Consider the following 12,349-nt stretch of genomic DNA (forward strand, 5'->3'; position numbering starts at 1 on the left):
AAGTTGGCAACAGAGAGAGGCGGTCCCTACCCAACAGTGGGCTCACAGGCTAGAAGGCAAGGCAAGGACCGGCCCCCACAACGGGCCCCGCCCCCAAACAAGACCCCCCGCCCCCCAATCAATCAATCAATCCATCTTATTTTGTGTGCAGAGCACTGGACTAAGCGCCTGGGGAGTCCAAGTTGGCAACAGAGAGAGGCGGTCCCTACCCAACAGTGGGCTCACAGGCTAGAAGGCAAGGCAAGGATCGGCCCCCAACAGCCCCCACCCCATATTAGAGCCCCGCCCCCAGTTCAGGCCCCTCCCCCAACAGACCCCCCGCCTCCATATTAAGCCCCGCCCCCAGGCAAGACCCCCGCCCCCCAAGACAAGGACCGGCCCCCGCCTGGGCCAGGCCCCGCCTCCCAAACACCTCCAAACACCAGCTCACCTCCTCCAGGAGGCCTTCCCAGACTGAGCCCCCCTCCATCCTCTCCCCCTCCTCCCCCTCTCCATCCCCCTCGTCTTACCTCCTTCCCTTCCCCACAGCACCTGTATATATGTATAGATGTTTGGACGTACTTATTACTCTATTTTATTTGTACATAGTCCATTTATTTTATTTTGTTAATCTGTTTGGTTTTGTTCTCTGTCCCCCCCTTCTAGACTGTGAGCCCGCTGTAGGGTAGGGACCGTCTCTAGATGTTGCCAACTTGGACTTCCCAAGCGCTTAGTCCAGTGCTCTGCACACGGTAAGCGCTCAATAAAAACGATTGATTGATTGAAACAAGCCCCCGCCCCTGGACAAGACCCCCGCCCCCGGCTCAGGCCCCGCCTAGATCAGGCCCCGCCCCCCAGAACAGGCCCCCTTCCCCCCAACAGCCCCCGCCCCCAGGCAAGACCCCTCCCCCCCAGCCCCCCAAGACAAGGACCGGCCCCCGCCCAGATTAGGCCCCGCCCCCAGACAATAATAATAATAATAATAATAATAATAATGGCATTTATCAAGCGCTTACTATGTGCAAAGCCCTGTTCTAAGCCCTGGGGGGGATACAAGGTGATCAGTTTGTCCCAAGGAGGGCTCACAGTCTTCCAGGCTCTCCATCCCCTGGCCCCCTCCTACCTCACCTCCCTTCTGTCCTTCTCCAGCCCAGCCCGCACCCTCCGCTCCTCTGCCACCGCTAATCTCCTCCCCGTACCTCGTTCTCGCCTGTCCCGCCATCGACCCCCAGCCCACATCATCCCCCTGGCCTGGAATGCCCTCCCTCTGCCCATCCGCCAAGTTAGCTCTCTTCCCCCCTTCAAGGCCCTACTGAGAGCTCACCTCCTCCAGGAGGCCTTCCCACACTGAGCCCCTTCCTTCCTCTCCCCCTCATCCCCCTCTCCATACCCCCATCTTACCTCCTTCCCTTCCCCACAGCACCTGTATATATGTATAGATGTTTGTACATATTTATTACTCTATTTATTTTACTTGTACCTATCTATTCTATTTATTTTATTTTGTTAGTATATTTGGTTTTGTTTTCTGTCTCTCCTTCTAGACTGTGAGCCCACTGTTGGGTAGGGACTGTCTCCATATGTTGCCAGCTTGTACTTCCCAAGCGCTTAGTGTACAGTGCTCTGCACACAGTAAGCGCTCAATAAATACGAATGACTGATTGATTCATCCCCATTTTCCAGATGAGGGAACTGAGGCCCAGAGAAGTGAAGTGACTTGCCCAAAGTCACCCAGCTGACAGTGGGCGGAGTCGGGATAGGAACCCATGACCTCCGACCCCAAAGCCCGGGCTCTTTCCACTGAGCCACGCTGCTTCCCAAGACAAGGACTGGCCCCAGCCTGGACCAGGCCCCGCCCCCCAAAACAGGCCCCGCCCCCAAAACAAGGCCCACCCCCTAGCCAGGCCCCCCCAAAACAGGCCCCGCCCCCAAACCAAGGCCCCACCCCCAGATCAGTCCCCCCACCAGCTCAGGCCCCCGCACCACATTAGACCCCCCCCCACCCCCAAGGCAAGTCCCGTGGCTTAGTGGAAATCAATCAATCAATCAATCGTATTTATCATCATCATCATCAATCGTATTTATTGAGTGCTCACTGTGTGCAGAGCACTGTACTAAGCGCTTGGGAAGTACAAGTTGGCAACATATAGAGACAGTCCCTACCCAACAGTGTGTTCAAGAGCCCGGGCTTTGGAGTCAGAGGTCAACGGTTCAAATCCCGGCCCTCCCACTTGTCAGCTGGGTGACTGGGGGCAAGTCACTTCTAGACTGTGAGCCCACTGTTGGGTAGGGACCGTCTCTAGATGTTGCCAACTTGGACTTCCCAAGCGCTTAGTCCAGTGCTCCGCCCACAGTAAGCGCTCAATGAATACGATTGAATGAAAAGTCACTTCACTTCTCTGGGCCTCAGTTCCCTCATCTGGAAAATGGGGATGAAGACTGGAAAGCCCCCCCGTGGGACAACCTGATTGCCTTGTATGCTCCCCAGCGCTTAGAACGGTGCTTTGCACATAGTAAGCGCTTAATAAATGCCATCAATATTATTATTATTATTATCAGGCCCCGCGCCCAGATCAGTCCCCCGCCCCCGGAACCAGCCCTCAGATCAGGCCCCGTCCCCCCATCTCGGGCCCCGCCCTCAGATAATAATAATAATAATAATAATGGGATTTGTTAAGCGCTTACTATGTGCCAGGCACTGTTCTAAGCGCTGGGGGTTGGGGGGTTCAAGGTGATCAGGTTGTCCCATGGGGGGCTCCCAGTCTTCATCCCCATTTTCAAGATGAGGGAACTGAGGCCCAGAGAAGTTAAGTGATTTATCCGAAGTCACACAGCTGACAAGTGGCAGCAGGCCCTGCCCTCAAATCAGTCCCTGCTCCCCACCCTCTCCCCCACCCCAGACCAGGCTCCACCCCAAGATGATGATGATGATGATGATGAGGTATTTCTTGTGCGCTTACTCTGTGCCAAGCACCGTTCTAAGCGCTGGGGCGGATACGAGGTCATCAGGTTGTCCCACGGGGGGCTTACGGTCTTCATCCCCATTTTACAGATAAGGAAACTGAGGCCCAGAGAAGTGAAGTGACTTGCCCAAAGTCACCCAGCTGACAAGCGGCAGAGGCGGGATTGGAACCCACAACCCGACTCCCAAGCCCGGGCTCTTTCCACTAAGCCATGCTGCCCTCAACCATCTATGGATGGTTTTCTGATACGAGAAGCTTGGAAGTGCATATTTTCTTTCGGGAACTCTCCATAGTTGCCGGGAAACAGTTCTGTCATCTTTCCAGCCTGGCTCAGTGGAAAGAGCCCGGGCTTTGGAGTCCAAGATCATGGGTTCAAATCCCGGCTCCGCCACTTGTCAGCTGGGTGACTTTGGGCAAGTCACTTCACTTCTCTGGGCCTCAGTTATCTCATATGTAAAATGGGGATGAAGACTGGGAGCCCCCCGTGGGACAACCTGATCACCTTGTAACCTCCCTAGTGCCTTGCACATAGTAAGCGCTTAATAAATGCCATTATTATTATTATTATTATTCTGGAAGAGTGCTGGACTTTGTGGCTACTGTATCCCATTACCCCTTCCCATCTATTTTACGGTTCCCTTAGCCCCACCTCAGTTTTTTTTTCTTATTCCCCCCCTCACCCTTCCACTCCCCTATGAGGATTTGTGTTTCTGCTTCAGATGGATCAACCTCTAGTTTTCATCATCCTCCCCCATTTCTCTGCCCTCTCTGGGGTCCTAAGGATCATTTCTCTGTCATCGATAGCTTGCCAATACTTCTCGGTTGGGATCGTCTGCAAATTCCATTATTCTGCTCTCACTAATGCTCTCGTGCACTGATGAAGACATTACTTAAAAAGGATCCCGACCGGTATCTACGAACAGTCTCCCCCTCTAGACTGTAAGCTCGCTGTGGGCAGGGAAAGTGTCTATCAACTCTCCCGAGCACTTAGTACAGTGCTCTGCACACAGCGAGCGCTCAACAAAAACGAGCGATTGATTGGACAAACGACAGGTTGTTAAACTAGAAATCTGAAGACGCCTTTCTTATTTCTATGCCTTTAAGACTGTGAGCCCACTGTTGGGTAGGGACTGTCTCTATATGTTGTTAACTTGTACTTCCCAAGCGTTTAGTACAGTGCTCTGCACACAGTAAGCGCTCAATAAATACGATTGATTGATTTAAGTAGTATATTTACTACTTCTAGACTGTGAGCCCACTGTTGGGTAGGGACCGTCTCCATATGTTGCCAACTTGTACTTCCCAAGCGCTTAGTACAGCGCTCTGCCCACAGTAAGCGCTCAATAAATATGACTGAATGAATACTTGTTGCTGCAATCTGAAATGAAGAGAAACGGTGTCACGTCCCTAGCTCTGCCGCTGATTTATTGTGTGACCTTGGACACATTTTTGATCTCTCTGAAACCCAGTTGCTCACTTTGAAAACTCCCCCTTCTCTCTCAAAAATACTTGTATTTTTTGTCTATTGATCAAAATAACATAATCGACCAAAACTACTACCGCCATTCTATATTATTCCTGCGTCGCCTCGCATAGAGCATATCAGACATAAAACCTGATTAAGCTAGCATTCCCACGGCAACCCGGATTTCAGCTTCTCTTCCCCCACCCTGTTTAACTTGCAACCTGAAGGCAGCAATGGTGTAGGATTAGCTGTTTAAGGCAATCCGGGAATCCTCTCTGGAAAAAACTATCAGGCCTTTCTGGTCGAGGCTACTTCAACTCCAGTGAAAATTTCTCGAAATCCTTGCAAATGTCAGAGAAGGGAAATGGATCAGCAAGGCGAGAAGGAATAGGTTCAATTCCCAGCTTCTCCCCATCCTTCTGTAGTCTCAGAGTTTCCGTTACATTTTGCTTCTCTTGGGGACCTCCGAGTGACCCTGGCGAACTCAGATAACCAGGCGTTAGCGGACTCTGAATGCCAAGGACGGGTTCCTTTCCCAACTTGTACTTCCCAAGCGCTTAGTACAGTGCTCTGCACACAGTAAGAGCTCAATAAATACGATTGATGATGATGATGATGATCTGTCGCTCTGATTTCAGCTCGATAGGCCGCGGATTCTGCCGCGGGTCTGCTCCTCTGCCACCCCTCTGCCTTCCACGGTAGCTATTTTGTGGGACAAACACACACACACACACGATGCCGTGAGTTACTGGGAATATCAAAAGGCAGAAACAAAGTTGAACGCACAGTCCCCGCCTGGGTCACCCCCTGGGCTGAGCTCAGCCTTGGCTGTCAGAAACCGCTCTTGTGCCAGGAGTTCCAAGCGATATTTATTTTTTAGCAGGCCTTTCAGACTCTCTTTTCAGGAGTGCGACATCCTGAAGAGCGCTGCCAGGCCCGGCCGTTTCTCTCCCTTGCAATCTTCCAAAGGCACATGCCAGTAAGAAAAGATCGCCCAGGGACCGTAGAGACATTTTTGGAAAGCACAAAGACGGAAACGAACACTTTGTTCCAAGTGGGGACCCCCAAGGGGTTGTTTGAGTCAGGAATGTCCTCTCCTTTACTCTCCTAGGGCGGCCGGAAAGGTGACTCGTCTTCACCCTTTATTGAATCGGGCAGATGAATCTGGGTCAGGGACACGACCGTGGCCAAGGACCGGGGCGGAGCGGGGATTAACTGCTAGGGATTGTGTCATGTAAACTGCCAACTTGAGAGCAGGCAATGGGGAGTTATTCCAGGGGCGGGCATTCCTTTACTTCTTCCAGGCTGCTCTACTTTCTAGCTTCAAGCAGCTTCTCGGCTCAGAACCAGTTGGAGCAGCACAGTAGAGGAACTTCCAGGAGCTGATCGATGCAACACAGCTCACCTGGTCACCGGGATTTTCCGGTCTTCTCTTTTGGTTCCTGGTGGTGAGGGCCCGGAGCAGTTATTCAACTCTACCGAGAGTTAATCTAAATAGCTGGGGATTAGGAGAGAGTGAGAGAGAGAATGAGTCAAAGAGGCGAATGGGAGTCCTAGAATTTGCTGGAGTCTTAGAGCGAAGATGATTTCAATGTGACTTGAATTTTCACGAAGAGGAAACTGGAAAGAAAATATCTTCAAGATGCAACCTCCAAACTTCCAACCCCCGGCCCTCTAAGAAGGTTCTGCTTGAGTGCCATCTTCTCTTAGGAATCACTCGCTTTGTCAGATAAGCCTCGAAAAAGAGGGAAAAACATTCCTACAGACCCCTTAATAAAGACTAGACTGTGAGCCCCGTATGGAACAGGGACTACGTCCAACCTGATTAACTTGTATCTAGCCCAGTGCTTAGAACGGTGCTTGGCACATAGTAAGCTCTTGAGAAATACCATTGTTATTATCATTATTAGAGGAAAGTAATAGAGTATAAAGATAGGCAGATAAGGGCCGGGGGTGGTAAGAGTGCTTACGTGATTTGTTGGCATAGACGTGCCCAAGAGGCAGTAGGGGATCTAAAATGGAGACATTAGAAATTATTTGGGAGGGCCTCCTGAAGGAGATTCATTCATTCATTCATTCATTCATTCAGTCATATTTATTGAGCGCTTACTGTGTGCAGAGCACTGGACTAAGCGCTTGATGTAATTTCAGAAGTGTTTTGAAGGTGGGGAGAGCAACTGGTCTAACAGATATAATAATGATGATGATGATGATGGCATTTGTTAAGCGCTTACTATGTGCCAGGCACAGTACTTAGCACTGGGGTGGATAGTCATTCAATCATATTTATTGAGTGTTTATTGTGTGCAGAGCACTGTACTAAGCGTTTGGGAAGTCCAAGTCGGCAACATATAGAGACGGTCCCTACCCAACAATGGGCTCACAGTCTAGAAGGGGGAGACAGGGAACAAAACAAAACACAGGAGTCAAAACCTGGATACAAGCAGGTCGAGCTGGACGTAGTCCCTGTTCCACATGGACTCATAGTCTCAATCCCCATTTTACAGATGAGGTAACTGAGGCCCAGAGAAGTGAAGTGTTTTGCCCAAGGTCACCCAGCAGACAAGTGGTGGAGCCAGGATTAGAACCCATGACCTTCTGGATCCCGGGCCGGGGCTCTGAACAAGAGGTCTCAGGAGAGACGAGAACGGGATGCAGTGAGTAGTTCAGCTGAAGAGGCGCAAAGAGTGAAATCTGAGGTGTACTGGAAGAAGAAATTGTGTGCTAGAAGCAGCATGGCTTAGTGGAAAGAGCATGGGCCTGGGATGTCAGAAGGACCTGAGTTCTAATCCTACCTCTGACACTTTTCTGCTGGGTGACCTCGAGCAAGTCATTTAACTTATCAGTGTGGCTCAGTGGAAAGAGCACGGGCTTGGGAGTCGGAGGTCATGGGTTCAAATCCCAGCTCCGTCAACTGTCAGCTGTGTGACTTTGGGCAAGTCACTTCTCTTCTCTGTGCCTCAGTTACCTCGTCTGTAAAATAGGGATGAAGACTGGGAGCCCCCCGTGGGACAACCTGATCACTTTGTATCCTCCCCAGCGCTTAGAACAGTGCTTTGCACATAGTAAGCGCTTAACAAATGCCATTATTATTATTATTATTTATCTGTACCTCATCTGTAAAATGGAGTTTAATATTGTGAACCCCATGTGGGATTTTGAAAGTGTGCAACATGATTAGCTTCTATCCGCCCCAGGGCTCAGCGTAGTGCCTGACACATAGTAAGCACTGAACAAATATCATAAAAAAAGAAAGCAGATCAGTAGGAGGGAGAGAGAGCTGATTACAGTCGGTGGTCATCATCATCATCATCATCAATCATATTTATTGAGCGCTTACTATGTGCAGAGCAATGTACTAAGCGCTTAGGAAGTACAAATTGGCAACATATAGAGACAGTCCCTACCCAACAGTGGGCTCACAGTCTAAAAGGGGGAGACAGAGAACAAAACCAAACATACTAACAAAATAAAATAAATAGAATAGATATGTACAAATAAAATAAATAAATAAATAGAGTAATAAATATGTACAAACATATATACATATATACAGGTGCTGTGGGGAAGGGAAGGAGGTAAGATGGGGGGATGGAGAAAGGGGTGAGGGGGAGAGGAAGGGGCTCAGTCTGGGAAGGCCTCCTGGAGGAGGTGAGCTCTCAGTAGGGCCTTGAAGGGAGGAAGAGAGCTAGCTTGGTCATGAATTTCTGCTGGATATGGAGAGGAGTGGAGAACATTAGCAGTTTTCGAGGACTGGGGAGATGTTCTCTGTCTCCCCTTTTTAGACTGTGAGCCCACTGTTGGGTAGGGACTGTCTCTATGTGTTGCCAATTTGTACTTCCCAAGTGCTTAGTACAGTGCTCTGCACATAGTAAGCGCTCAATAAATACGATTGATGATGATGATGATGATGTCTGCAGAACAATGTTTTAGAAAAACGCTTCAGGCTGAACAGCGAAGTACGTATGGACAGGAGAAGGGAGGGGTGGGAGGCAGGCAGACTGGTGAGTTGGTTGATGGTCAAGCCAAAATTTGACAAGTACCTGGAAAGGTGAAGTGGCAGCTTCTGGAAATGCTGAGGAGGAAGAACCAACGGGATTTGTGAACAGACCGAGTATAGGAGTTGAAAGAGAAGATGAGTCAAGGATAAAGCCACGGTTGTGAGCTTCAGAGACGGTGGTACTGTCAAGTGTGAGGGGAAGGTTAGGTGGAGGAAAAGATTTTGGAGGTAAGATGAAGAGTTGAACTTGGGATATGTTGAGTTTGGGCTCCCACGGGGTATTCAGGGTGAGATGTCCTGGAGGCAGGAGAAAATTTAAGACTAAAGAGGAGCATGGACAGGGCTAGGGAGGTAGATTTGGGAGTCACCTGCAGAGAGGAAGAGCCATGGGAATAGAAGAGCTCCCCAAAGGAGTGAGCGTAAATTGAGAAGAAAAGGGGACCCAGAGCAGAGCCTTGAGCTTTAATAAAGGAAAAGCCAGTGAAAGAGACAGAATAAAAATGGCCAGAGAGGGAAGAGGAGAACCGGGAGAGAGAACTCTATCAGAAGACCCAAATTTTGAAAGTGTTTTCTAGGGGAGGTGAGCGTTCTCTTTCATTCATTCATTCATTCAATTGTATTTATTGTGCTCTTACTGTGTCCGGAGCACTGTACTAAGTGCTTGGGAAGTACAAGTTGGCAACAGTGCTCTGCCCTCAGGAAGTGTTCAATAAATGCCGTGGATTAATTGGTTGATTGATGGATCCCTGAATATGGTTGTTTTAAAACTGTGGTCATGGCTGGGGCTCCGATCGCTTAGCCTTAACCCTAATAATTCATTCAAGCATATTTATTGAGTGCTTGATGCGTGCAGAGCATTGTCCCAAGTGCTTGGGAGAATATGCTATAACAATAAATATATTCCCTGCCCACAATGAGCTTACAGTTTCCTAACACTAGTCTTAATTAGGGCTCATACAATAAGCTATTCTTTAGTATCAAAGGCAGCAGAGAGGTTGAGGAAGTTTAGGCCAGAGTGGAATCCATTAGATATGGCAGGAAGGAGGACGTTGGCGACCTCGGGGAGGGTGGTCATAGCGGAGGAAAGGGGTAGAAACCAGACTGTAGAGTCAAGAAGGAAGTTGGGGGTGAGGAAATGGAGGCATCTCATTCAAGACATTTGGAGAGGAATAGGAAGAGGGTTAGGGCAATAATAACTAGATCATCACTGTCATCACCATCTTAATCATTATCGATGATACTTACTATTATTATTATTACGGTATTTGTTAAGCGCTTATTATGTACCCAGCCCTGTTCTAAGCGCTGGGATAGATACAAGGTAATGTTTGCCCCACGTGGGGTTCACAGTCTTAATCCCCATTTTACAGATGAGGTAACTGAGGCACGGAGAAGTTAAGTGGCCTGCCCAAGTTCACACAGCAGACAAGTGAAGGAGCCGGGTTTAGAACTCACGTCCTCTGACTCCCAAACCTGTGCTCTTTCCACTGAGCCACAGTTACTACGTGCGGAGATGGATGGGGCGGAGGAGTCCAGAGAAGTGTTTTTTGTTGTTTTTTTCAGATAAGGGAGACAAGGGTGAGTTTGAAAGCGGAGAGGAAGGAAACGTCAGAGAGTCAGTGGTTGTCCACGGCTGTCCTGGAGGGTCCTGCCCTAGTGAGTCATTGAGGGGGTGTCCCACGTGCCACCTTACATTCCCCTACAGGGACCGCTTCTATCCATGAACAACAGAGCTTTTTCTTAAGGAACGATCTAGGAATCTAGCAGGATCAATCCATCGTATTTATTTAGTGCTTACTGTGTGCAGCCAATCAATCCATCGATCGATGGTATTTATTGACCACCTTGACCACCTATTATATGCAGCCTCTCAGGGTCGCACCTGGAGAGTTTCCAGTTCTCTACCAGTCTCGGCTACGGGAGGGAGAGTCAAGCAGAGGCCTACCTATTCCATTCCCAATCAATCAATCAATCAATTGTATTTATTGAGCGCTTACTGTGTGCAGAGCAATGGACTAAGTGCTTGGGAAGTCCAAGTTGGCAACATCTAGAGACGGTCCCTACCCAACAATCAATCAATCAATCATATTTATTGAGCGCTTACTGTGTGCAGAGCACTGTACTAAGCACTTGGGAAGTACAAGTTGGCAACATCTAGAGACGGTCCCTACTCAACAGTGGGCTCACAGTCTAGAAGGGGGAGACAGAGAACAAAACCAAACATACTAACAAAATAAAATAAATAGAATAGATATGTACAAGTAAAATAAATAAATAAATAGAGTAATAAATACGTACAAACATATATACATATATACAGGTGCTGTGGGGAAGCGAAGGAGGTAGGCAGGGGGATGGAGAGGGGAAGGAGGGGGAGAGGAAAGAGGGGGCTCGTTGTGGGAAGGCCTCCTGGAGGAGGTGAGCTCTCAGTAGGGCCTTGATGGTAGGAATCAATCAATCAATCAATCGTATTTATTGAGCGCATACTGGGTGCAGAGCACTGTACTAAGCACCCACGGGGGGCTCACAGAGCTAAGGAAGAGAGCTAGCTTGGCAGATGTGGGGAGGGAGGGCATTCCAGGCCCGGGGGATGATGTGGGCCAGGGGTCGATGGCGGGACAGGCAAGAATGAGGTCCGATGAGGAGATTAGCGGCCGAGGAGCGGAGGGTGCGGGCTGGGCTGGAGAAGGAGAGAAGGGAGGTGAGGTAGGACGGGGAGAGGTGATGGACAGCCTTGAAGCCCAGGGTGAGGAGTTTCTGCCTGATGAAGTATTTTCCCAGCTTGGGCGGTGGCTAACGAGTGGAAGGCCGCCTGCTGCAAGTCAAAACTCACCCTTGTTGGGCAGCGGCGGCACGGGACAGAGCCGAGGGTGGAAACTAAAGTTTACTGTGTGGAAGGAGGCAATGGTAAACCGCTTCCATATTTTTACCAAGAAAATCAATCAATCAATCAATCAATCATATTTATTGAGCGCTTACTATGTGCAGAGCACTGTACTAAGCGCTTGGGAAGTACAAATTGGCATCACATAGAGACAGTCCCTACCCAACAGTGGGCTCACAGTCTAAAAGGGGGAGACAGAGAACTGAACCAAACATACCAACAAAATAAAATAAGTAGGATAGAAATGTACAAGTAAAATAAATAAATAAATAAATAAATAGAGTAATAAATATGTACAACCATATATACATATATACAGGTGCTGTGGGGAAGGGAAGGAGGTAAGACGGGGGGATGGAGAGGGGGACGAGGGGGAGAGGAAAGAAGGGGCTCAGTCTGGGAAGGCCTCCTGGAGGAGGTGAGCTCTCAGCAGGGCCTTGAAGGGAGGAAGAGAGCTAGCTTGGCGGATGGGCAGAGGGAGGGCATTCCAGGCCCGGGGGATGACGTGGGCCGGGGGTCGATGGCGGGACAGGCGAGAGTGAGGTACAGTGAGGAGATTAGTGGTGGAGGAGCGGAGGGTGCGGGCTGGGCAGTAGAAGGAGAGAAGGGAGGTGAGGTAGGAGGGGGGCGAGGTGATGGACAGCCTTGAAGCCCAGGGTGAGGAGTTTCTGCTTGATGCGCAGATTGATCGGTAGCCATTGGAGGTTTTTGAGGAGGGGAGTAATATGTCCAGAGCGTTTCTGGACAAAGATAATCCGGGCAGCAGCATGAAGTATGGATTGAAGTGGAGAGAGACACGAGGATGGGAGATCAGAGAGAAGGCTAGTGCAGTAGTCCAGACGGGATAGGATGAGAGCTTGAATTAGCAGGGTAGCGGTTTGGATGGAGAGGAAAGGGCGGATCTTGGCAATGTTGCGGAGCTGAGACCGGCAGGTTTTGGTGACGGCTTGGATGTGAGGGGTGAATGAGAGAGTGGAGTCGAGGATGACACCAAGGTTGCGGGCTTGTGAGACGGGAAGGATGGTAGTGCCGTCAACAGAGATGGGAAAGTCAAGATG

This window comes from Tachyglossus aculeatus, chromosome 22, assembly GCF_015852505.1.
Source record: "Tachyglossus aculeatus isolate mTacAcu1 chromosome 22, mTacAcu1.pri, whole genome shotgun sequence".
NCBI lineage: Eukaryota > Metazoa > Chordata > Mammalia > Monotremata > Tachyglossidae > Tachyglossus > Tachyglossus aculeatus.